At 36.0% G+C, this 22,392-nt stretch overlaps 1 pseudogene; it reads right to left on the reverse strand.

Moving 5' to 3' along the window:
* Positions 1-10,379: 10,379 nt before the first annotated feature.
* On the reverse strand, positions 10,380-13,754 carry LOC127541636 (NGFI-A-binding protein 1-like; annotated as a pseudogene).
* Positions 13,755-22,392: the final 8,638 nt, after the last annotated feature.

Genomic DNA, 22,392 nt, shown 5'->3' on the forward strand with positions numbered 1-22,392 from the left:
AAACATAGAAAACCAGGTCAAACAACTTTCACAATTCAGGGTTATTGTATAGATTCTTGTTATGGATTGTATGGACAGATTTCAGGAAATCTATGAACTTAGAGAAAAATACTTGTTTTTATTAACCTTTAAAATTTAACATTTCTTTCAAATATGAACTTATTTAACACATTATTTTAATAAGTTCAAAGATTCATCAGATTGCCAAAGTGGACCATGAGACACAAGTTGGCAAAAAATATGAAAGATTAAAATAGGCAATGATAGTAGAGTTATGGAAAGACAGGCATACTGAGATGCTTTTGGTAGCGATGGGAATTAGTCCAAAGGAGCATGCATCACCTTTAATCTAGAAATCATCCTATGAGGCATATGCCCCAGAAGGTCAAAGATAGATCAAAAGATCAAAATATTGATTGAAGTACTTTTTGCAGAAACAAATAATTGATAGTGATACAGAATCCCACTAATTGAGGAATGACTGAGGTATACAATGGAACATTATTCTGCCATAAGAAACCATGAATATGAAAAATTCAGAGAAGTATAGAAAGAGCCATGAACTGATGCAAAATGAAGTAAAGTAAGTGATGAATGAACTGATGCACAATGAAGTAAAAAATCATCAAGCATTAGAATAGTGTATAACCCAAACTTTAATAATCCCTCTCATAGAGACTTTAAATACATATACAGTATTGCATTATATCTGAATAAAATCTTAGGTACTGTCAATTAACTTTGATGGCCAAAGAAGTCCATGAGAGAAAGAAGTTCCTTCTTTCCTAAGGACACTTGAAGAGTTAATTGTCATATAGAAAGAGTCTGTGAGAGATCAAATCCCCAGGGTCTTAACCTGATGTTCATGAACTGGTTTACGTTTGAAAAATATTTACTATATTTCTAGATAAAAGATTTCTGTTGTAATATTTTATATTATGCAATTAAAACATGATTCTGAGAAGAGATCTATGGATTTCATTGGACTACCCCAGAGGTAAATGACACTCAAAAAAGTAAAAAAAAAAAACACTTGTCCGAGAGTTAACTGTTATTTTTAGCATCCAATGAGATAATGGAATTTATTATTCCACAAAGGAACCAAGTAACTCCAAATAAGAATTCAAATGATTTTACTCTTATTCCGAGGGGATTGCATCCTGAAGAAGACCAATTTGTTGGACTATGTGTGGTTCCAGTGTTTTGGGGGAGACGGCCATTGCAGTGTTGGTAAGAGAAATCCTAGACGGCAACTTATTATCCTCTATCTTTACAGAACACTGATGTAGTTCTGGCTTGTTCAAAGTTGACACATTGTGTAAATATTTATCTATGTCTTTGTATAAACTGCTAGTGTTAATTAATGTTAGGGACTATGACATTGTGTTTTTCTAAGCCTATGAGTTTAGAGCTTAAGACTGGGAGGAGAGAGAATTTATTGGTCAAGTTGTTCCTTTGAGTGTCTTTGAACCCTGCGAGGGAATTAATTAGGTAGTAAATTAGTAACAGACTGAGTGAAGTTGGCGGGATGGGAGATTGCTGTACAAGAGCACCTGAAAGGTTTTCTTCTCACCTTGTTTCATACTCTGCACCATTGCTTCCTCCTCTACAACTAGTGAGGGAGCTATATATGTTACATATGAGTAGCATGTAAATGCAAAGGGGATTAAGGAGGGTAAGAGAGATTACGGGAGAGGGAAAGAGGAAAAGAGGAAGGGAAGAAGGAAACAAGGAGGAAGGGTGGAAAGAAAATAGAACAATACCTAATTATAATGAGCAAATCTTTCCCTGAAGATAGAGTACATTCATCTCTTCTCTGGTGGGGGACTACGGATTGTGGATATTGACTCTACTGGCAGAATTAATAAATATATGAGTGAATTTCATGGAGATTATTCTTTTCCTTAATTATTTTTGTTTATTTAAGGAATTGCTCACTAGATAGTAGAATAAAAAAGAGAATCAGGGATGATACTAATTAAAACAAAAACTTCAATAAAAAAATTAAAGTGTGAAAAATTTTTGCAAGAAGTGAGTATGATAAATACAGTTAGTACAGAGTGGGAGTTAGTTACATTAGGATACAAATATGATGTTATTAATAGAACTTTTCATCTGGTACACAGCCATTTCAATTATTGGTTCCTAGTAACATATGCTACTAAAGGAGTGCTAGTACAACCAACAGCTTAATATGGACATATTTTTAAATCATCATTTAACAGTTTGTGCCTTTTGTTTGTGCTCTGGATCAAGGTTGCAGTTTTCTTGTTCTAGTTGTAACTCTGGTCACTAATCAAGACTAAGATTACTTAAAGATCACATCCTTTTGGCCCTTTCTCTATAACACTTGTTCTCTATGTCTCTGTCTCTATCTCTGTCTCTGTCTCTCCATCTCTGTCTGTCTCTGTCTCTCACTATTTCTCTATCTCTGTGTGTCTCTGTGTGTCTGTGTCTCTTTGTGTTTGTCTCTGTCTCTCTGCCTGTGTGTGTTTGTCTCTGTGTCTATCTCTGTGTCTATCTGTCTCTCCCCAGCCACTTGTCTCAGAATCATCCTTCTTAATTCTTTCCCCCCACATTCTCCCTTCATTAGAATCTAGTACCAATAACCAGCTTGGGGGCTGGTGCTTATTCTGAATGCAAACGGACTCCAGAATATGAAGTATTTATGACTGACACTAATCATGTACATAGTCTCACTTCACTTCCACATCTGGTCACATGGTATACTTGCTATTTCAAGCCCACACTTTATCTCCTATAGCTTCTGTATCTTTCCATTGGTCAACTCCCATACTTTCAAAGCCTTTCTTCCTTACCTTTGCGTTTTAGTTTCTCTGACTTCCTTTAAGTCCCATTGAAATCTTGCCTTTTGCCTCAGATATTTCCTAGTTCCCTGAACTGTTATGCCCTACTCTCTTAGATTAACTCATCATCTCTGTATATATATATATTTTATATCTGGTTATTTAGTATCCATTGTCCATTAGAATGTGAACTTCTTGAGTGTTCATTTGTGTGTGTGTGTGTGTGTGTGTGTGTATTTTTTTCTGTATCATCATTATATTGCACAGGTGCTGGCTTAATAAATGACATTTTCTTGATTGATTCCTCCTATACCTCTCAGGACCTCAAAACACAAAGCAGTATATATGTGGATCATTATATGAGATGACTATATTGCTCTCACTCATACTAATAAGTCACTTCCTCAGAGATAGGATGACTCTCTTTCTTCTCATTATTTGTAACTCTGAGGGATTGATAGTTGGTGTTTTTTCATACTATAGCTAAGAAATTCCCACCATTATGCTTCCTACCACAATCATCAGTCAATATTAATACATAATCCAACTTAATTAACTTTTAGAAAAGGATATTTGCTGCAGTACTATATTGGTACAAATATATTTCCCTACAAGTTTATTACACGTTTTCTCAAAAGTAAATAGGAAATCCAAGGAAAAATAGGTAAATTTTTAGACAACATTCTGGCGAAAGGTAATAAATCCTGTAAGTCCTTTCACAAGTGTCATCAAGATATTCTACTTAGCCATGTTGTACTATTTTATTGTGCTCTTTATAGATTCTTGAATCTGTAGTCATTTTGTCTTTGATTCCCAAAATACCTGTGAAATATCTATTATGTAGAAAGATGGCAGAATAGGTTCTTCGGATATCCCCCATAAACAAGAAAAAAATGTGTCTTAGGGCAAATATAGAAATGGCACAAAACAATAGTCCTCCTGGGATAATCAGGAAAAGATTGGAAGGAAAATCCCTCAGAGGTATCTACATGAAGCATAAACACTTCCAGACTAGTTCTGCTGAAACAGTCAATGGTGAGCCTCTACAGGCTACAGGAACTTTTACCTCCCACAGAATATGGAGAGTCAGATGTCTACTTCCAAGACACGACCCTGGAAGAGTAAGAATACTCTGTGAGTGAAGAAGCAATTGGGCACTTACGGGAGGGTAGCCTTCTTAATATCCAGTTGCAGACAAGAGGTAAGAACTGAACGATGACATGAGGTCAGAGGCACCATTTCCCATACCCTAGGACTAGAAATGATTATTCAAATAATCTGCTATATAATTTTTTAAATGAGCAGGCAAAGAAGAAAGAACCAAATTATAAAGGACAATACTGAACCCAAAAAAAAACCATCCTCTATTCCAAACAGTAATATTAAATGGCCATCTGCCTGAAAAGACTTTATAAAAAATCAAATGAGATTGAGGAAAATCTAAGGAAAAAAGGAACAATTCAAGGAAAACAAGAAGATCATGAAAAGAAAAGTCAGTCAACTAGAAAAGGAGATGTGCAATCTTAAAGAAGAAAATTATTCTTTGAAAACTAGAATTGGAAAAAGGCAGGCCATCAAAGTAATAAGAGATCAAGAAATATAAAGAAGGGAAAAATAGAAGAGAATATGAGAAATCTCATAAGAAAAAACAAGTGATCTGGAGAAATGGTCAAGAAAAAAAACATAAGAATAATTGGAGCCCTTGAAATGTAGGATCAGAAAAAAAAATCTTGATACAGTAATACAAGAAATAATTAAAGAAAATTGTCCTGAAGTGTTAGAACAAAAAGGGAAAGTAGAAATAGAAAAAAAAAACACCAATCACCATCTCAAAGAGTTCATACAAGGAAAAACTGATAGGAACATTATAACGAAATTTCCAAAACTAACTCCAGGATAAAGAGAAAATATTATGATGAAAAGATGAAAACAATTCAAATATGGCAGAGTCACAATTAGAATCAGACAAGAATTAGTAATGGTTCCACTAAAAGATCACACGTATTGGAATACTATAAAGCAAAGAGCAAAAAAAAAACTTGAGTTGCAGTCAAAAATCATACCCAACAAATCATACCCAACAGAATTAAGCATATTCTTGAGCAGGAAAAAAAACCATTTAATAAATTGCCAGACTTAGGATTTTGTTTCAAAAAGACCTAAACTTAATTTTTTAAAAAAATGATGTATAGGTTGCAAGAGAACTATTAAGGTAAATATCAAATACTAATTTCAAAGGAATCAATAAGAACAAACTGTTTATGTTTTTATGTGGAAATGTAAACCATATATTTAAGATTGTCAATAGTAATTAAGTAGTTTGAAAGAAAGATTGGATTAAAGTTGAGTATAATATGATTATAAAAAGCAATACTATGCAGGAAAAGGTAAAAAAAATGTTATCAGAATGAGGTGTGGAAAAAAGTGACAGAGAAATTAGGGGAGGAGGGCTGATAGTTATATATATATATATATAGTAGGACATATAAAAATCTTCAAATTTATAAAGAAATAGGGTGAGGGAATATATAAAAATGGTATAGATCAATGGGAATGGGATAAGAGTATAGTTAAAGAGAAATGGGATAAAGAGGGAGGAAAAGGATTGGGGGGAAAGGATAGTGGAGGGATTCTTGGCAGAGGGGGGTAGGTTAAATGATAAGGCAGATTCTGGAGAGCAATTTGGAACTATGCTCAAAAAGTTATCAAGCTGTGCATACCCTTTGATCCAGCAGTGTTTCTACTGGGCTTATACCCCAAAGAGATACTAAAGAAAGGAAAGGGACCTGTATGTGCCAAAATGTTTGTGACGGCCCTGTTTGTAGTGGCTAGAAGCTGGAAAATGAAAGGATGTCCATCAATTGGAGAATGGTTGAGTAAATTGTGGTATATGAACATTATGGAATATTATTGTTCTGTAAGGAACGACCAGCAGGATGAATACAGAGAGGACTGGCGAGACTTACATGAACTGATGCTGAGTGAAATGAGCAGAACCAGGAGATCATTATATACCTCACCAATGATACTGTTTGAGAATGTATTCTGATGGAAGTGGATCTCTTCGATAAAGAGAGCCTTAATTGATCAAAGATGTACAGAAGCAGCTACACCCAGAGAAAGAACACTGGAAATGAATATAAACTGCTTGCATTTATGTTTTTCCTCCCAGGTTATTTATACCTTCTGAATTCAATTCTCCCTGTGCAACAAGAAAACTGTTTGATTCTGCACACATATATTGTGTCTAGGATATACTGCAACCCATCCAACATGTAAAGGACTCTTGCTATCTGGGGGAAGGGGTGGAGGGAGGGAGGGGAAAAATCAGAACAGAAGTAAGTTCAAGGGATAATGCTGTAAAAAATTACCCTGGCATGGGTTCTGTCAATAAAAAATTATTTAAAAAAATAAATGATAAGGCAGGGTAGTGGGTAGAAGTGGATAAGAAAAGTCAACAAGGATGGGAAATGGGACATAGAAACAAACAATTTTAATGATCAGGAATAGAATTTATTAGAAAAAAAGGAGGGATAGTAATCATTAGTCTCAGGCAAAGTTAAAGAAAAAATGAATTTGGTTAAAGAGTAAGGATAGGGAAGCTGTACCATATGTCAGCCACATTGATCATTATTGTTTTAGGCCATTTGAACAGATAGTATAGGGATGAAATTTTATCATACTATGGGAAATGATGAGTTGGTGGATTTAGAAAAGTGTGTATACACACACACACATATACATACATTATATATGTTTAATCATGGCTTTTTTGAGGGAGGTGTCAGGAGAGGAAAGGAGAAAAAAAGAGTAGGGTAGAAAGTGATAGCAGAGAATAAAAAAAAAAAAACACCTATAGGGAAGTGGAAAGACAGCTCCAAATATAATGTATAGTGTTTATTGTACAAGGTTTCTTGAAATAGAAATTTATTGTTTCATTAAAAAGAATAAGATAAAATGAGAAAGCCCCTTCTGATGTCTCTGCCAAATGTATATTTCTCTTCATATACTATAGCCCCTTCCATCTTATACTTTATGCTCCAAGTTTTTTTTTTCCTGGTCTGATGTTCTAGGTTCTGAAGACCTTCTGGCTGTAAACATATTATGTTCTAAAGTTTATTTGAACTCTTCCACTTTAAGTTCTACAGAACCTTCCACTCTAGCATTTAATGTTCTATGATATCTTTTCATTCTAACATTCTGTATCCCAAGACCTTTTCAGTCTTGTGATCATTAAGAATCAATACTATTACTAGGACTTCTTATCTCTATGACCAAGAAGATTTCAATAGACTCACAGTGACATCCTGGGTCCCGAAGAGAAAGTTATATTTACTATCTTGACCTGAGCAAAGGTGTATTCTACCCTGGAAACAATAAATCATAGAACTTATAACATTTTAAGATTTGCATAACATCTCATGTGTTAATTCTCATTTAATCATCACAACAACTCTGTGAGCTGTTACTAAGTGCTATTATCTTCATCTTATAGATAGGAAACCAAAACTAAGAAAATTAAGTGATTCACTCACAGTTACACAACATTTTTCTGAGTTAATACATTATTTACTGCACTTTTCATAACTCAAAGTTTAAAACTCTGTCCAGTGCTATCTATTTCTAAAATATTTCTAAGAATGTCAACTCATAGCTCTATTGGTAAAGAATCTTCATCATTTCCAGGAAGCTATATTACTCTCCTACTTACTTTTCATTGCTCTTTGGGTCTCACCACCCAATGCTTAATGCCAAGGGAATTAATTCCCTCACTACATACATCAACAGTGTTTCTTTAGATAATCAGAAGCTCTTTGCAATTGAAGCTTAATGACATGTAGAAACAAAGGGAATTTCTTCAGCTAAATCATTCACAATATACATATGATGAAATGTGGGCACTATTCTTCCCATGCTTAGGCTCTTAATATTTACACCTGAACAAGGATTTAGAAGTTATATAGCTCATTTTACATATTAAAAAATAGAGGCATACAAAGGAAATTATTTGTTCAAGATTTTATATCTATCTATCTACCTATATATATACACACACACACACACACACACATACACACACACATATATGTATGTGTATGTGTAAATACTATAGCTGAGAAGAAGCAAAGAGAGGATTTCAGATCCTAATCACTTGATTTCAAATTCAGTAATTCGGTGATCTTTCTACTACATTTCACTTCCTTCATGATCATTCTTTTTTCTAATTACTACAATTATTCCCACAAGACTCATCCCATAACTATCCTCGGTCTCCCCATAAGGATGTTTAAACAACTGATCTATTTCTTTGTCTAGTTTCCTCATCAACCAGAGCCTCCTCTAGGGATTCTTCCAATTCTGGGAAATTCTCCAGAGGGAACACTAGAGAGCATCCTAGAGGGAAAATCAGGCAACACTGAAAACTCTGAGAGAATTCTTTCCTACTTAGCAGATTCAAGGCAACACTACCTTCTTAGCCTATAAAAACTATTTTCCTCCCATTGGTTCACTGCCTAATTATAAAATAATTAGGAAAAAGCCAAGATGATGGATTAGGGGCAGCCATCCAGCTAAACTCTTCAAACATTCCCTTCTAAACAACTTTAAAATAATGTCTTAAGTTAAATTTTGGAGTGGCAGAGACAACAAACAATTCAGGTGATACATTTTTCCAGCCTAAGAAAACTTAAAAGATTGACAGAAGTCTGTGACACCAGGGTGGAAGCTTGTCTGGAGCCCACTAACACACTGGTCACAACATTGACCATGACAGCTTTGAATGCTCTCAGCTCAGAGCCAGTAAGGGAGTCAGACAACTAGTCAGAAAAAGAATACAATGAACCTTTTGCTGGCACTGAGTACATCTGGTGCTGCTTGGCAACTCTATTGCCCATACATAGTTTGGAATTGATTCCAGGGTAGAGAGAAGTGTGGATAATCAGCCACAAGGGAACAGGGGTCCTGGTCACAGTTCCAAAGCAAAGAGAACATTCATACTTGTAGTTGCAGGGTACTAGGTTCCCTTCCTGAGTAAATATCAGAGCACAAACTAGGAGAGCAGTGACCAAACCTTTCCCAGGATCATAGCATATTGGAAGCAGCAAAACTTACAAACTCTCAGAACTAGCTCTGAAAACAGGAGCATCAAAAATCCTAAAGCTTAGGAGAGTGCCTTCCCATTGTCGGGTGAGCAGAACTCAACTTTAACATAAAGATCAAAGTCAAGAAATGGCTAGAAAATAAGCAATCAACAACAACAAAGAAGAATCTGACCATAAAAAGCTGCTATGATGGCAGGAAAGACAGACATTAACTCAGAAGAAGACATCAATTTGAAAATAGCTACAAAGCCTAGGAGAAAGTTGGGTTTTTGGGAAAAAATACTAATTGGACTTAAACTGAACAAGAATTCCTAGAAGTATTAAAGAAAGAGATGCATAGTGAAGAAAAATTGGGGAGAGAAATGAGAGGGATGCAGGAAAATTGTGAAAAAAGAATTAACAGCTTGGTAAAAGAGATTCAGGATAGGTAGGTGGCACAGTGAATACAGTGCTGGGCTTAAAATCAGGAAGACTCACATTCCTGAGTTCAAATTTGGCCTTAGACATTTACCAGTTGTGTGACTCCAGGCAAGTCATTTAACCTTTTTTGCCTCAGTTTCCTCATCTGTAAAGTGGGAAGAGGAAAATGCCACATCACTCCAATAACTTTGAAAAAAAATCCAAATGGAGTCCACAGAGTGAGACGTGACTGAAATAACTACACAACAAAAAGGATGTATTCCAGATAAACTAATCATGGATCAATGAAAATTGATAATACTTGGTCAACCTGCCATCTGAGGGAGGAAGTAGAGGGAAGGAGGGGAAAGGTTGGAACAAAGGGTTTTGCAATTGTCAATGCTGAAAAATTACCCATACATATATCTTGTAAATAAGAAGCTATAATAAAAAATAATAAAGACTAAGAACTGAAAAAAAGAGAGAGAGAATTGATAATACTTAGAATTGAGACTGAGATAGGCTTTCCCTTCCTGATACTTGCTGCTGTTGTTGTTAAATGCCCAAAGTCACATAGCTAGTAAGTAGCTATCTGTCAGATTTGAACTCAGGTGTTTCTCACTCAAGAACTGGTATTCTAACCACTGCCCACCTACCTGTCCTTTCTTTCCTTAAAAATATTAGCTGCTTATTTACAGGGCAGCATAGTGTGTATAGGGAAGAGGGAAAGAAATGTGTCGGATTTGGGAAAAGAGGATATTCATTCAAATATCAAATAGACCACTAATTCTGTGAGCTAATGCATGTAATATAACTTACTTGGATTTTACTTTCCCCTGCAAAATGAGAGGTTTGGACTATGTTAGCACTATGGTCTCAGCTTTAAAAGAAAGATCTCATGATCCAGTAGTTCCAGGCTGCTACACAACGTTTCACAAAGGATATGGCTCTAAATGGTCCTGACCCAGACCTTAACTGGCTTATTTTCATAGCAACAGTACCAACCAACCACTAAGGTTACCACCACCAGAAAATAGTTAAGCAATAACTAAACAAAAAGATTTTCCAAATCATTGAATTATATTCTTTATGCAAAGTAAGAGAAGGATTTTAGGAGTTAATGGGCTGATTTGATCACTGTGGAAGGTCAAATAGATCACTCAGTTCCAGAGTAAGATTTTAGCAGAATCATTTTATCTGGTTTGGCTGCTTTCTATATTTAACTTTGATGGGGATGGAGAGGAATAAAAACCACCTATTTTAATAATAGAAAAGTAGACTGGTGTTTCTACTATATAGCTTTTCCATAGATCAAAAATGATAAAAACAATTATACACATTAGAGTAAATAGATTATAGTTACAGACACCTCATTTAACACCAGGCTGACAAATTTTTCGTATGACATATGAGATGACTGAGTAATGATTACATATCTACTGAAATGGAGACAGAAAAGGTGCATTTCATGGTGTCTATCATGTTCTCAACAAAGGACTGAATTACTTTGCAACGAGTATGGAGATCTGTCTACTACTCATATCTTGTTACTGCCTGTCAAATCAATAGGGAAAGTATGTTTTGATAAAAGCCTTCTATTCATTTTATCAGGGAGGAAGGATTCAAATGTGAAATTCTTATTCTTAAGTAGAAAGGCAGATATATGTTCTTATCATGTCAAAATGACTAATATGTATGTAAATATATAAAATTTGTGGAACAGTTTTATAGTGGAAACATCAGTCAACAACTTTTCTGTTATTAAAAGAGGGTTTTTCCTTCCTTCACCAAGTAAAATGTAGAAGACATAGACAGATAAATCCAAATATCATATAGCTATTTATCAATCAATCTATCTATATATATATATCTACATTTATACAAATATTTGTACACATCTGTACATATATTTACACATATACACACATACATCCTCTTTAAAAAGCCCAGCTTTATCTAAGGTAATAGCCACTCAAACTTCCTTCAAAATATGAAATAAAATAAAATAAAAATATATTTAAAATATAAAATATGAAGTGCTTATTTTCTATTTTCACAAATAAACCTGCTATTTACCTGTCACTTTCATTAGCTTTTTTTCCTATAATTCCATAGATTTCTAAATTCTGATGTATAACAATCATATTTAGAATTAGATTTAAAGTAGACATTAAAATTTTAAGTAAAACAAACTATTTATATCTACTGAACCCAAGACATATCCCAACATCTGGATTTTACTTTTATAAGTTATACAAACACACATTACATTCTTAAATCATGTATAACTACAATATTAATTTGCAAGCTTCCCCACATAATGAAACAACTTACACAGAAATATGAATTTATTAATATTACAATTCCAGATTGTGATGTTTTCTCTATGCCTTCATCCCTTCCCCTATCCTCTCCACTCAGTTTCCACAGACTGACACACCAGTCCTTAAGCTTTGGCTATGAAATCTATTGACTTGAATGAGACAACATTGGCTATTAAGGCTTGTTTTTGTAATATAGCTCTATCCTCAGATCTGATGCCATTTTCCCCCCAAGGTGCAGTGGGAGAATCATGACTACATTGGACCTTGAGGCTGTGTTTTAAAAAATCTTCCATTCCAAGTTAAAAGCTGATTTTGGAAAATCTTTTAAACTCCCAGGGTTTTCTGATGACTGAGATTTGGCTTCATGACTGGAATAAACACATCCCAAAATGTGGAAGCTGTCAATTTTGTAAATTGTCTTTGTCCTGTTCACCCTACTATCAAGCCATATGGGTGTGGTCTTCAGAGCTCTGCTGTAAAATCCAGCAATCACTTTTCTGAATGTTGTAGTCTCTCATTACCAGTTTGGATGCAAAGGAATTCCATCTGTTTTGCCATCGCCCTTTCAGCCTACTGCAAATCCTTCATATTTAGCTTTGTCTACTGTTCACTGTATTTTTACAGCTTCCTGCTGGGAAAGGGTCTGCACAGTATCCTGGAAATCTGAGAGTCCATCCTCTATTTTAATTCCTTTGGGGGATAATTCATCTCTTCCTCCACATTCAAGGCTCCTGTCTTGAATCTGCTCTTCCATCCAAGACTTGGTTGTTTTATAAATGTAAGTGAGCTCTTGAGAAATCTGCCGAGAAAGGGTCTCTCTCTCTCTTCTTATCAAAAGGTATATTGTCTTTTGCACAGAGCCGAGAGGCTGCTTCATTAACAGTCAGCTCATGAAGTGTAAAATGTTTGCCATCTTTTCCTTTTTGAGTCGAATCTCCCCTATATTGTTGCACTATATATCTCTGAATCTCCTCCTCCTTGAGCAGAATCGTCATCATTCAGCTCAAAACCACGGCCAATCATTTTAGAGAATTTCTTGTCGGTTTGGGGGAGTGGGGAGCTGTTCATTTCACACTCTCAGCCGCAGACAAAGCAGCGGCTGCATCTCGAATCGCTGTGCTTTCCTTTGGTGAGCCTGGGGAGTCGAGATCTGCTGGACAGAGGCTATGCTCACTTCCTTAGCGTGCCAAAGTCTGGTGTGGAGTGGCAGGCTTTCTGGAGCCCCCCCACAGCATCCCGCTTACCTGGTTCCCAAGCTCTGCACACATTTTGAATCTTTAAACAGGTTCCCTTTTGTAAGTGCTACCGGGCATTCCCCATCCATGCGGGAGAAGCCTCTGAAAATTCATAAATTGGGGTGTCGACAGGCAAGGAAGTCAGGTTAGGGTTTGGATCGCAGCCCCTCAAAGCTTTCTCTAACCTTCTGAGGTGAAGGGGTTTGCTAGCAAAAGCGCACCGGGGCCATGATTTCCCAGAACTCTTCTCCGGCTTCGTCGAGCTATTAGACATCATCACCACTTTGCTGGAAGAAGGCATCAAATAAGAAAGAAGGTTTTGTGATTTTTGGTGCAACAGCAACTCCCCCAGGATCCTACGGAAAGCCGAAGCCGTTTCTGAGAAGTTCCACTGGGCAAGAGGATGCAGCTGTCTCTTTCCTCTCTACCCAGCTTGCCCCAGTTCCGAAATTAGGACCAATCGCCTTCCCCTCAGGTCTCTCCAGGCAGTGACATCAGTTAAGACTCCTGCTCTCCCACCTTGGAGGAGGGTGAAAAGATGGGAGCCTTTCCCCTCTTTTTAACCTCCCCCAAATATCTCCTCTTCTTCCTCCTTCTTCAATCCTCCTCCCTGGGCTCAGGGTGTGAGCTCTGTTGTGCCCCGGGCTTGGAGACTCCTCATCTCTCCACGAGCACCCGAATTGCTAGCTCCGGGATGATTGTGGGGAAGAGGGGAGCCAGATGGATGATAGCAGCGGCAGCAGCTGCAGCAGTAGCAGAGTCAACTGCGGCTCCCTCTCTGCCTGTCAGCTTCCACCCTCACTCCCATTCCCCACTCCCTATCCTGATGCTCTCTCTTTCCCCTCAGTCTCCTCTCCACATCTCACCTGACGTGTCTACGGGAGACATGGGACAGAGAAGCCCCTCTTGTCCAGTGAATGCTTCGCTCAAGTTTATCCACTGGCACTAAGGTTACCACCACCAGACAACTCATTTAATAATTAAATTGCCTGGGAAATATAGATCTGCCATGATTTCTGATGTACCATCGGCAGCATTGGGAATTGGGTCATATATTCAGTATTTGTCAGAGGACAGACTTAAATCAATATTCATGTCTTTGAAGCCAGCCCTCTGTTCCTTATTTTTTTTTTAATTTAAAGCTTTGAACGCTTCTAAATTTCAAAGAAAAGAAGAGGAATATGGGTGCACCAAAAATGGTTGATTAATTGCTGCTGCTGCTTCTGTATTCCAACTGTGCAAAGACATTCATTAAATAGGGATACTTTTCCTCTTCCCTTCTTCTTAGCTTTCTTTGCTGAGAAGAATTAGTTATGCCAGGGTGTGGAGACAGAAAGGACAAGGAGAGATCAAAAGTAAATGCTTCCACCCAAATCACAACAGACAATTTTGGAGGTATAGTATCAAGCATCAGGTAATAATCTTAAAGGTGATTAGCCTGGAGTCTGGAAGATGAGTTTAAATTCTACCTGTGATATAATAGCCAAGTCCTTTAACCTATTTCAGATTCAATTTCCTCAACTGCAAAATGAAGAAATTAAACTAGATAGAATTTCAAAATTCTATGGATTCTACATAAATTGAAGCATGTGAAAGCTTGGACTCAGATCCCATCTATGTTACTAGATAACTAGATACTAGATAATAGAGATTATTATTGTTATTCAGTCGTTGTCAGTTTGGTTTGACCCCATTTGGGGTTTTCTTGGCAAAGATGGTCATTTGTCATTTCCTTCTCTGGATCATTTTACAAATGAATAAACTAAGGCAAAAACAATTAAATGACTTGCCTAGGAGAAGGAGTATCTGAAGGTGGATTTGAATTTAGGAAGATGAATCTTCTGGACTTCAGGTTCAACCCTTCATCCACTGTAGCACTGAACTATCCAAGTCATTAAATTTTTCTGGGAATACTTTCTCAGGGAACTGAGAAATGAAAAAAAGAGATAGAATATCTAATTTTTGGGGGGGTTCACATGGCACACGCTTGGAGAATCCAGGTTCCACAATGAGGCATCAGAGCAGGCTGTCCCAGGAGAAAGCCCTCATTAATTTACCAATGACAAAACACCTATTTATTCCTATTCCTATATTGCATATAACTTAGCAAAAGGTTACATACTACTTACTGACCAAAATTTGTCTATTCCTTATTCCTACCAGTGAGAAGATAATAATGTGGTCCAGGGCAAAGGGTCCTGGATTGAAAATCAAAAATACAGTTAAAATTCTGGCTTATCCATTTACTACCTGTGAAGCTATAGAAAAATTGTTTAATATCTCTGAGCCTCAGTTTCCTCATCTGAACTCAGTTTCCTGAGCCATTCCTTAAAACAAGAATACTGGATCACTTGGTTTCTATTTTCTTTTCAGGGTCTGTTTGTTTGTTTTTTAAGGTTATTACTGCTAACTCTTCATGCTTTTTTTGAGAATGACTTTAATGTTTTCATTACAAAACTCTAATGTAGCTGTCCCACAAATGGTCAAAAGGATCTTAAAACTTCCAAATTTTTCATACTCTATGATGTCCCTCCTTAGTTATTTTAAGAGAAAGTCTCTAAAATGGTCAATGAAAGAATACTTCTTTCAGGCTATGGAGATAATATCATTAATATTGTGATCCATATGGCTGTCAGTCCTTGTAATATCATTGGATCTGCTCTCCCATTCCAGAGATCTGAGGAAGGGGAACAGAATAGGGAAAATATTCTCAGAAAGTGCATTGTGCATTAATGGAAGGATAAAATCCTCATCAATACGCATAATCTCAGGAGACCCAAAAAGCAATGGAAAACAAAGTAGAGCTATTCTGTTGGCCTTCTGGGAATCGTAATTCTCAGTTAATGGAGCCATTCGTTGGTATTCCTAGCAGGATTTCCCGGTTCTGAATTAGAATATGCTTTTGTTCAAAGCTTAAGATAGCAATTATTTGGCTCATAATACTTTCCCTCTATATCTTCCTGATCTTCGGGGTGAGCAATACCAGTCATAATATGGAATATTAAAAATCACAGTGTTACAAGGGATTGTAAAACATTAGAGTAGAAAGGATCATTATGGCAAAGACCTTAGATGAAACTAGATGACTAGAATGGATGGAGTTTTATAGTTGTGGAGCCAGGAATATCTGAATTCCAATCCTACCTTAAACACTTAGCTGTGAGATCTTGGAGAATTCACTTAAACTGTCTCAATCTCCATTTCCTCATGGGGAAGAGGAGAGGGAACATAGGGAGAAGGTACTAATAGCATCCTCTTTCCAAAATTGTTTTGAGGATCAAATTAGATAATATCTATCAAAGTGATACAAATCTTAATAATTATGACTAACATGGAAAACAGAAGAGAAAATATTTATTTGGGAAGACACAAAACATAGAATTTAATTGCCAGATGCACTATAGGATGATAAGATGTCAGATTTCAAAGTGACCAAATGCACAGAATAAAGGATGCTAAATTTAAAAGAGATATTAGAACCTCTCATTTAGTCCTGATCTCTCATTTGATGCCCAAAGAGGGCAGTGTTGCAGTGTCACTACAGGCAGATCACTTAATATTTCTGACTCTCAGTTTTTACTAAAGCTCCTCTTCTTTAGCTAAACATAAATCTCCAAAGTCATGAAAATTTCAAAAAATCAAAAGCCTGAAGCAAAATTCTCCCACATTAGGCAAAATGACATTAATAAAACTCATTTATTCTGTTCTTTCTCTGGTTCTAGAATGATGACATCCAAAGTGATTATATTTCTATTAAAAATGAGTTTTTCTTTTCTATTTCAGAGATATGAAGCAATGGAATTAGGATGTCTTTAAAGACATAATTCACCCACTAAATTTCTTCTTCCTCATATTAAAAAGAAAAGATCCCAGGCTTGATGATTAATAAATGCTGATCAATTGATCATATTTCTTTAGTCAGTTACAGTGCACAAATCACTTTTATCATATCAAGGGAATGTAGGCCAGTCATGGTCAAATATTTTGAAGTTAAGTTTCTTGAGGCAGAGAAGTAAAAAGACCTTTTTAAAATTATATAATAGTTAAGTAATAAACAATTAGGTGATAAATTAAATATTTGGGAATCAGAAACAAAGATAAAAATGCAACAGCTCTGGCCTTAAAATGTCAGCACATTTTTAAGAGATAATATGATATGTGAGCAGATCTTTCATATAATTTTTATGCAAAGTCATTTCAAAAAGCAGAGAAATCGAAGTGATCTGAAAAGTTCTTACATAGAATGGACAACCTGAGGAAGAGGAGAGGGAATAATCATGTGTACAACACTCACTATGTATCAGAAACTGTGCTAATTTAAAAATATTATTTCATTTGATTCTTACAACAACCCTACAAGATAAGTACTATTATTATCCCCATTTTACAGTTGAGAAAATGGAGAAAAACAAAGGTTATATGTCATATTGCATTTGAGACTAGAGATAAATTCTTGATTTTATTCATTGTGGCTATAACTGAGCTATACTTTGAGGGCAGTCAGGGATGGTAAGAGGTTGAAGTGAGAAGAGAAATGTTACTAGATATGGGAGACTAACTGAGCAAAGCACTGAATGAGGAGTTAAGACAGAAGAAATAGAAACTATGCTAACTTGGCTAGAACAAGGAATGGAGGGAACTCACCCAAAATAAATTTGGAAAGATAGACGTATCTAGATTGTAGAGAGTTTTGAATATCAGGCTGAAGATTCTGAATATTTTTCTAGAGGAAATCAGGAGTCTCTTGAGTAGGGGAATGACACCTGCAATAAAAAACCCTACAAATATTGTCTTCCTTTCAGTTTTTCCTTCAGTATTTCTGTAGATATAGAGAAGAAATGAGACTTTTGTGACATTGGCCATTGTCCAGGGATTCTCAGATCATTCAATCTTTTTAATATTTCTAGAAATCTATCTCATGACTCTGAAACCATGATTTGGAAGCTGGGTTTAATCATTCTAATTAAGACTCCCATTTTCAGAGGAACATTATGAAAGGCAAAATGGACAACTTTGATTACATTAAATTAAAAAGGTTTTGCACAAATAAAACCAACAGAAACAAGATTTGAAATACAAAGCTGGGAAAATATCTTTACAGCCAGTATTTCTGATAAAGGTCTCATTTCTAAAATATATAAAGAACTGTGTCAAATTTATAATACATGTCATTCTTCAATTGATAAACAAACAACATGAACAATTTTCAGATGATGAAATTAAAGCCATTTATAGTTATACAAAAAATGCTCTAAATTACTATTGATTAGAGAAATGCAAATTAAAATAACTTTGAGGTACCACCTCATACCTCTCAGATTGGTTAAGATGACAGGAAAGGATAAGGATAAATGTTGAAGGGGATATGGGAAAATTGGGACACTAATGCATCATTGGTGGAATTGTGAAATGATCCAATCATTCTGGAGAGCAATCTGGAACTATGTCCAAAGGGCTCTAAAACTGTGCACCCTTTAACCCAGCAGTGCCATTACTGGGTCTGTATCCCAAGGAAATCATAAAGGAAGGAAAGGGACCCACATGGGCAAAAATGTTTGTAGCAGCTCTTTTTTTTTTTTTTTTTTGGTAGCAAAGAACTGGAAAAGGAGTGCTTGCTCATAAATTAGGGAATGTCTGAATAAGTTGTGGTATATGAAGATAATGAATATATTGTTCTATAAAAATGATGAATAAGCTGATTATAGAAAGGCCTGGAAAGATTTATATGAACTGATCCTGACTGAAACAAGCAGAACCAAGAATACATTGTACATAATAACAGCAAGAATGTGTGATGATCAACTATGAAAGATTTGGTTCAGCAATTCAAAGGAATCCCAATAGACTTTGGATAGAAAATGTCATCTGCAACCAGAGAAAGAACTAAAAAGACTGAATGTAAATCAACACATGTTATGTTCACTTTGTTTCTGTTTTTTTTTTCCTCTCCCATGGTTTTTCCCATTTCTATGATTTTTTCTTTTCCAACATAATTCATAAAACAATTATATTAAAATAAATTACCTAATTAAAAAAAAAGGACTTTCACCTCCACTCTCTCAGTTTCCTGAGAATATTTCCTTCCTGGCCTGTGTTACTAAGTATTTCTTTATGGCCTGCATGGGAATGGGACAGTGCCATCTCTTGGCAATGATCACTTATGATCATCTGTAGTCCACTAAGATACTCCACTATCATAGATCTCTAAGTCTGAGGGAAGACGGTAGTTGGAGATCATGTGTAATGGGCTGAGGCTTGGAGGAGATGGCTCAGTGGATAGAGCACCAGCCCCGAAGTCAGGAGGACCTGAGTTCAAATCCAGCCTCAGACACATAACAATTTCTGGTTGTGTGACCATGGGCAAGTCACTTAACCCCAACTGCCTCAGCAAAAGCAAAAAAGAAGAAGAGAAACAAACAGAAAGGTCGTCCCAATGGCAATCCCAAAAGTCTCTCCTCCCCTTCATTTTCCACTCCCCTGCCTCCACCCACCAAAATCGTCATTTCCCATACAACACATCAGGACTTGCACAAAGAGTGGGTGGGGACCATTCTTTCTCCAAGTTTATATATTAATAGAGTATGGTCTAATTACTATTTAGCCTCATGTGCTTGGGACCTCAGTGCATCAACTCAAGCCTCAGCCCATTACAATCATGTGGTTGGATTTTTTTAAATAGCCTTATTCAAACAATCTCCACCACTATTTTAGTGGAATAGACATAGCTAATCATTTTTCTGTGATGTGTCACATATCACAGCCTTATCCTGCTTCAATTCCTTCATTAATGAAATAATGATATATTTATAATTTGCATTGTGTTGTTCTCATTCTTCATTATCATTGTGCCCTCTGGATACATAGCAATTATAATTCTAAAAAATGACCTCCCCCAAAGGAAAACTCAAAGCCTTCAAAATCTTTTGCCTCCTATTTGACAGTTGTGATATTCTTCTATGACACTACTTTTTTGTGGATTTTCTTTCCATCTCTGACCACTTTCCAAAATTGGGCAAAATTATCTTCTATTTCATCCTTACCCCTGTATTGAAACCCTTGATCTACAATTTCATGAACAAGAAGATCAAAGATGCCCTGAAGAGGCTGATAAAAAGAGACATTTCCCCTTAATAATAACATTTATCTTTATCTTTATTACTTTGAATTGATGCTGCTCACCTTAGTAACAATTGGGGGAAGTGAAAGCCACTTATCCCATTGGCATTGGTGAAACTGATTAGGCTGAAACTCTGTTCATTAAAACAGGTGAGCTATATCCTTATAAATTGGTTTTAGAATGTTTCCTGGGTCACTAAAAGGTTAAATGACTTGCCCATGACCAAGTAGTGTTAACCCAGATCATCTAGACGAGTCTTCTATTTACAAAATTATACTTGTTTATAATAATCCTAATAATAATCATCTATGCAATTATTCCCAAAATTACCAGTGGTAAATTTTGTGTGAGGAGTGAATTAAAATATATAAAGAGGTCTTTTTTTAAAAGTAATTTTTATTAATATTTTGTTTTTATATTGCTTAATTTCCCCCTCTCCATATTTTTTCCTTTCCTTTCCCAGAGATCTGGCTCTTATAAAAGTTAATTTCACCTTTTTTACTGAAAAATTAATTTGGCCCATCATTTAATGACAGAGAGGATAAACTAGGAAACGCAAAGCTGAATTGATTTCTTCAAGATATAAAAAAGACACAAAGGCATGCACTAATCCAGTGAGTAGATCTTCTCTAGAAAACATGTAGACATCATTAAATGAGATCACACATATATCTATTGGGGGTAATTCATATTTCTGGAGCACTATATATTTTTCAAAATGTTTTTCTTATAGTCAACCAGAGACATTGTAACTATAAGAATTAATCTTTCTATTTGACAGCTGAGAAAGGATGGAAGGAAACAGGCATTTATTAAATGCTTCCTATGTGGCAGGTACTGAGTTAAGAGTCAAGGATGCAAATACAAACAAAAAGATAGTTCCCGAGCTCAAAGATCTTATATCCTAATAGGGGAAAATAACACAAGAAAAGGAAGGTAAAAATAGAGGAGGAAAGATATCTGGAGGGGTGACATGGTTCTGAAAGTCAGAAACAGGGCCTTGAAAAGAATGAAAACAAGCCGATCTAGATTTAGCCAGAAAATGGAGATTCCAAGGAAAGGTCCAAGGGAGCAGGCCACAGGCATAATAGGCTATTCCAATGTGAGGAAGTCCCAAGCACTCAAGGAAGATTGGGGGTGAGCCAGGACTAGAGAAGGCATGGTTTTGAAGTCCAGAAAGTTGGAGATAAGACCAGGAGGAATACAGAGGAGATGAGGAAATGAGAGTTCACAATGAAAGGTTTTATCCACATCAACACAATTAATAAATGTCAAAGGGAGAATTTGATAAATCTTGGAGCCAAGTCTCCCACTGCAAGTTGGGAATGCAAAATGGGAATAATAATATTTGTTTTATTATGATACCTATCTCATAGGGTATTGTGATGCTCAAATGAGATAATATATTCTTATGGTTCTCTGGCTACTCCCAAGCTTCATATGCCTGTATGGGGTATAGTCTTTTCTAATTGATGCTCAAAAATCTACAATCTTCCTGAATTTCTTCACACAAAAAGTGAATAAAAAGAATCATCATCAATCACACAGGGTTAGAGAAAAATGAATAATTCACTTAAAAGAAAAATGATAACACATATTTCTAACTCTTATGTTGCAAATTAAAGTACCTCCCAACTCTTCTGGGTTAGAAACTTGTGCATCTAGCCCAATCCTGGTCCTACAATGAAGCTAGAAGTCAAGCACTCTCTCTATAGAATCTATAAGCAAGCATTGGATGACAAATTTCTATCAATGTGTCCAATCTATCATCATGCATTTATGTCTACTACTGACCTATTATGTTTTATTCACTGTGCTAGAATCTGGAGAAATAAAAGCCAAAAAATGAAGTAGTCATCCTCAAGCAACTTATATAGTATAAGTGGGAACAACTTGCACACACATAGACCCATACAATACACACAAATATATAATACAAGGTCATTTGAAATCCAACATCATCATTTTATAAATATGGAAACTAATGCTTGAAGAGGCTAAATTAATTTGGAATATGGGTATAAGTTAGCCTAAAACTCTTACATGGGGCTCATATAATATAACACCTTAGGATCAAAGTACTTAAGAGACCATTCCCCTTATTTAGGACTAAGGCAGTTTAAGTGATTTAACTAGCAAGCAGCAAATCCAGGATTCAAAACAAGGTCTATTAATTCCATATGCAATGAACTCAATATCATACCCCAACGTATGCCTTGTTTCTGCAGAAACAAAAAGGCTTGTGTTCATTGGTGTTCTAGGAAGGGATAGCAAAATCAAAGCAGGCCTTGAAGCTGGTGGGATAAGGAGGCCCAGCAGTTTGTGGAAAATGGGTGTGCAGGCCAAATGGAAAACAGAATGGGAGAGTATGTGGAAGAGATCATCAGATTAAGGCAAGATTGTCCAAGT

The sequence above is a fragment of the Antechinus flavipes genome, chromosome 6 (genome assembly GCF_016432865.1).
Source record: "Antechinus flavipes isolate AdamAnt ecotype Samford, QLD, Australia chromosome 6, AdamAnt_v2, whole genome shotgun sequence".
Classification (NCBI taxonomy): domain Eukaryota; kingdom Metazoa; phylum Chordata; class Mammalia; order Dasyuromorphia; family Dasyuridae; genus Antechinus; species Antechinus flavipes.